A 6000-nucleotide genomic window follows, 5' to 3' on the forward strand; every position below is an offset into this window, starting at 1 on the left:
TGAGAGAAATGGTAGTTCTGAAACACAGTGGAAGGTTGAGAAAAAATGAAGGCTATTTTTCTAGAAAACTTCTCTGAAGAAAGGCGGTAGGGCCATATATTGGTTTGCTAGGGCTGCCACAACAAAGTACCACAGACTGGGTGGCTCAAACAATAGAAACTTATTTCCTCACAGTTCTGAAAATCCAAAATCAAGGTGTTGTCATGGTTAGTTTCCTCTGCAGGCTCTCTTTTTGACTTATAATGGCCATCTTCATGTTCACATAGCATTCTCCCTCTACCTGTATCTCAGCCTGAATTTCCTCTTCTTATAAGGACACCACTCATATTGGATTAGGGCCCACTCACTATGACCTCATGTTGGCTTAACTACCTCTGCTATGACCCTATTTCTAAATAAAGTCATATGCTAAATTACTGGTGGGGGAGTTGACTTCAACATAGGAATTTTGGGGGGTGGGGACACAATCAACCCATAACAGGTCCAGTAAACTCAAAACAAGCCTTGAGAAGGATGTGCTACTTGGCCAATGCTAATATCCCTGAGTTCAAAGGAAGTGTCCATTGGCTTATTTGGTTCCTTGTGAGAGCTCTCTATCTGGGTTACAGAGGGCCATCTTGTGTGTCCTTACATGGTGAAGAGAGAAGACATCTCTTCTTATAAGAGTAATAATCTGGGTGCCTGGGTGGCTCAGTTGGTTAAGTGTCTGCCTTCAGCTCAGGTCATGGTCCCAGGGTCCTGGGATCAAGCCCCAAGTCGAGCTCCCTGCTCAGTGGGGAGCCTGCTTCTCCCTCTCCCTCTGCCTGCTCCTCCCCCTGCTTGTGCTCTCTCTCTCTCTCTTTCTCTCTCTCTGTGTCAAATAAGTAAATAAAATCTTAAAAAAAATAAGGGTAATAATCTCTGCCCTCATGATCTCATTACCTCCCAAAGGCCCCCATCTTCACATACCATCATATGATGGGTTAGGGCTTCAACATATGAATTTGGGGAGGATACAATTCAGTTCACAGCATCAACCATTCTATACAATACTCAATATGTTGAGTAAGTTTTTTCACATCCTTATTTCTTGACATTGATTAGATACCAAGTATTCAAGAATAATGCCTCTGTTTTTCCCTCCAAATTTTCTCTTCTCTTCATTTTTAATCTTTCTTTCCTTTGCTTTTAATATGGAACATTTGTAATACTCTTTCGCTGTACATCAGTTTAAGAAAACAATAATGACTAGCATGTATTAAGTGAGCAAGTAAGGTGTGCCAAGCACTATGCCATATCTCATTTAATTCTACGAGGTAATTATAATGATGATCTCTATTTAGTAGAAACTGGGGACCAGAAAGGTTAATAAACTTGCCTAAGGTCACATAGCTAGTGGCTACTTATGGTAGATATCATGATTGGCTCTTTCAATTCCCATTCCATATTCTATTTGTAAAAATTGAAGTGCTAAAACCCACATTTTCCAGATCATTTTGCAGCTAATGTTTTGGAAGCAAATTGAGTTCTGCCAGTCAGATGTGTCCCTCCTCCTTCTGGTAGGTAGAAGTGAAACAAAAGCCACCTTTCTACTCCTGGTCAGACTAACCCGAGAGTTGTGGCAACTAGACTCCAAGTTTGGGTCTAGTCACCCAAGTTTCATGAGTACAACAGCCAGTTGGGGTGGGGGCAGCAGCAGTTTCCTAAATTCTGGTTTAGAGCTATGCTGGCCCAGCAATGGCCCTCTGGCTTCTGTTCTTCCATCCCTTACAAAAAAATTTTTAACTGAAGTTTCTACTGAGATAATTGTAGAATTCACATGTATTTGTAAGAAATAGTACAGTGATATCCCATGTACCCTTTACCCAATTTCCCCCTTGGTCACATCCTCAGAAATTACAGTGCTGTATTACAAGCAGGATATTGACATTTATACAATTCACTGATCTTATTCAGATTTCCCCCTTTTCACTTCTACTCATTTGTGTGTGTGTGTGTGTGTGTTAGTGTGTGTGTGTTTATATAATGCCTTTTATCATACATGAGGGTTCATTCATCTACCACCAAAGTAAAAATACTGAGTAGTTCTGACATGGATGCCTCATGTTACCCTTTTACACAGCACCCCTAACCCCTGAAAACTACTCTGTCCTCCACTTCCAAAATTTTGTCATTTCAAGAAACATTATAAGTGGAATCATACATCTTGTAATCATTAGGGATTGGCTTTTTTCACTCAGTTTAAGTCTCCTGGAGGTGCATCCAAGCTGTGTGGATCAATAGTTGGTTCGGTGTTTTATTATTTCATGGCGTGGAGTATTATTTCATGGTGTGGATGTACCATAGCTTGTTTAGCCATTTACCTATTGAAGGATATCTGGGCTATTTCCAGTGTGGGGCTGCTACATATAAAGCTGCTGTGAACATTCATGTACAGGTTTCTGTGTGAATATAGTTTCCATTTTGCCTAAGAGTGCAATTGCTGGGCTGTATGATAATTGCATGTTTACTTTTTCTATAAGGTGTCAAACTGTTTTTTTGCAAAGAGTTTGTAAACAGAATTTCTTGCACTAAATCTTTTTCTGCTCAGAATGTCTATGGTGGTTTCCATGTCCCACTCCACACCCTGGCTGACACAGCAGTAAAGACAAGACACTAACTCCAGGCTCAGGGCTTTTAACCATAACTGAAAGGCCAATGAAATGGTTACTTGTGTGTGTGAGTATGATTGAGAGGAAGCATTGTATTAGGGAAAACACATACAAGGGGGAAGTAGACACCATTTCCTTTTTACTTTACCTCCGCTTCAGGATTTATACCAGTTTTCCAGTTCAGGAAATAAGCAGGATAGAAGAAGCGACTTTGTGACCAACTCTATTGAAGATGGGATAACTTAGATCCCTGTTTTTTACTACGTTTCTCTTGGAATAATACTAAATTGAGTGAGTCTCCTTTCTTAGAATTCATGGCAAAAGCAGCAGAGTTTTAGAAACAGAATTGGAAGGTGACAAGGTAACTCTGAAACTTGTAAGGACTTCCTGAAATCTGTCACCTCAGCTTTGGGCTATCCCCATTCTACTAATGAGATCACACCATGGCAAGTTTTTAGACTATGTTCTTAGGAAAGAGAAAGTGTTCAAAATAATTGAAGATGTGTATTTCTCATATCCTCATTCATGAAATTTTCTGTCAGACAGTTCTCTGTCTTCAGGCAAATGAGCATTAGAAGTATGAGTTCTGGGCCCCATATATACCTCTATCTCTAGTAGAGCATGTGTGCTTAAAGTCATGCTGCCTCTCCATCTTCTGATTTTTAATTTCCAATTTTTTTAGCTGGACTAATAGTTTTCAACCTAGAAGAGCTATTTTATTGAGAAAGTTTTCCACTCTGGTAATCTGAGTTTCCTAATTCACAAAACCTCAGGGATCAGAGCATTGGGATCATTGCTGTGCTGTCTAATTAGAATCTCCACTTGATGCCTACAACATTGTTTTTCCATTAGAGGCATCAAACCCCAGGGAGGAAAGTACATGAAGCTTTAAGTCTTCTTTGGCTCCTATTTTCAGCATTCTCCTTTCTGGATTTGAGAATGCAAACATGTTCACTCCTCTCTTTGTGATATTTCCTAAAGACTTGCTCAATACAAAGTGAATCTCAAAACACTAAAGATGAAATAATACATTATTCTTTAAATTAGATCAGTTAATAAAACACCTTTGCTGGCCTATGGAAAATTTCCAGTTCCTGGCTACGAATCTGATCCTTATGTCAAAATTACTTCAAGGTTAAGACATAGGTCTGATTTTTAATTCTAAACATTCTAATTCTAGAGAAACTTTACCGTTTTGTACTAACATGTTTAACATAGTCAAGATGCTGTTATAAATATCAAACTCCTTCAGGCAGAAGCCACTTCAACTAGTAATGACTTCTCATCTTCCTTCTACTACCTGTATGCCTAGTAAAGTTCCTGGCTATATGCCTAATATATATAGGTAACAGAGGAATGCTAGGATTATAAAGGCAAGCACCACAAATCCTGTGCATTAGAGAATTTGCTATACCTCCTTAGAGAAATGGCAAAGAGAATTTTGATCCTAATGAATTTTTTAAATGGCCCTCTCTTTCCCACCAAGAGAGAAATTCCTTCAACCTCTGGGAGGCAAGCCTTAAGGATACCTCACTCTAGGATAGAAGGAGAGTTGAAGAATATCTGCACTCTATCCCACACTGTGTCCTAATAATTATTGAGAAGACTCATTTTGATGTTATCGTAGATGAAACCATTAAATAATCCTCAGATACAGCTCAGGGGTAATTTGTCCCAAGTTCTTAAGCTCCCCAAAGGTCAGCTGCGCCTCACTGAAGATCAGTAAGCACTGGTGGGGATGGAGTATTCAGCTGCCAGCAAGCGGTGAGATAGTAGAGGCAAAATCAGGGTCAGCCGAGCTCCTGGCATGATGATGACAGTGACAGCAGATTATCATCATGGCAGATACTATGGCTTGACTTCAAACACAAGAGGTATTCAACAAGTGTTCAGGGAAAGGAGCACCAGGGGGTGCATGTTGATTAATCTGAACTTATCAAAATCCCATTCTCCTTGTTAGTTAAGGACTGACACAGACAAGTGATAAAACTCCATCCAACGAGATGTGACGGGTGAAATTGTTCTGCTGTTGAGTCCCCCTCCCTCCACCATCCATGGGAGATATCCTCAGGTTGGTATTGATGGTATTCTGCCTTTCCTGGAAGAGTGGAAGAGACCCAACCAAATCCTGCCTGATTACTCTGTGTAACAAACTGCTCATGGTTCTATGGGTCAGTAATTTGAGCAGGGTTCTTCTGGGCAGTCCTTCTGCTTTTCATGACATCATCTGGGATTACTCTCTAGTGTTCAGATGATGGCTGGCTAGTATGGGCTAAAGAGTCCAAAAGTCTTCACCAACAGTCTGGTGCCTTAGCAGGGAAGGTTGGAAGGCTGAGCTCAGCTGAGAGTTCAGATGGTCATCCCTCTCTCTCCATCTGGTCTCTCTATGTAATCTCTATACATGGTCCTTCCAGCATGGTAAACAACCCTCACAGTGGGTCAGGACTACCAAGTGTAAGGGCTCTAAAGACCTAGGAAGAAACCTCAAGACTCATTATGATAGCCTTAAAGTCTCAGAACATCACTTCCATCACATTCTATTGGCCAAAGCAAAAAACTGAGTAAGACCAGCCCAGAGTCAAGAGGAGGGAGTTAGATTCCACCTTTGATATGAGGAGCAGCATGAATGTGGAAAGAGGAATTCATGGTGGACCTCTTTGGAGACTGTCTACCTCAGGTCATCCCTGAGCCATTCAATTCACATCCCTTCCTCATGCAAAATATACTCACCCTGTATGTTAGTTTTCTAATGCTGTGTAGCAAATTACCACAAATGTAGCAGCTGAAAACACACATTTACCATCTCACAGATTCTGTGCATAGGAGTCTGGGGACAGCTTGACTGGGGTCCTCTGCTCCCCTTTAGCAGAGTCCAGTGTTCTCATCTGGAGAACAGGGGAAGAATCTGCTTCCAAATGTATTGTGTGGGTAGCAGAATTCACTTACTTGTGGATGAATGACTGACAACCCTGGCATTTTGCTGGCTGTCAGCCCTAGAGATGTCCTACAGTTCCTTGCTTTGTGGGCTTCCTCAGTGTGGACTCCTCACTTCATTAAGCCAGCAAGAAGAAATCTCTCACTCCAATATGCCAAGATGGAGTCTTATTTAAATATAATCTAAACAAGGTAGTGACATCTCATCACCTTTGCCATAGTCTGTTGATTAGAAGCAAGTCACAGATCCCATCCTCACTCAAGGGGAGGAAATCCCATGAAGACATAAATATCAGGGGATAGAAATTATTGACCCTAGGGGCTGTTCACAACCCTTCTTCTTTGGAGGTCTCCAAATTTGGTGGCTTAAACAAAAATAAAAGTTATTATACTGCTTATATTTCTATGTATTGACTGGGCTCAGATAGAAAGTTTT

The sequence above is a fragment of the Zalophus californianus genome, chromosome 7 (genome assembly GCF_009762305.2).
Source record: "Zalophus californianus isolate mZalCal1 chromosome 7, mZalCal1.pri.v2, whole genome shotgun sequence".
Lineage (NCBI taxonomy): Eukaryota > Metazoa > Chordata > Mammalia > Carnivora > Otariidae > Zalophus > Zalophus californianus.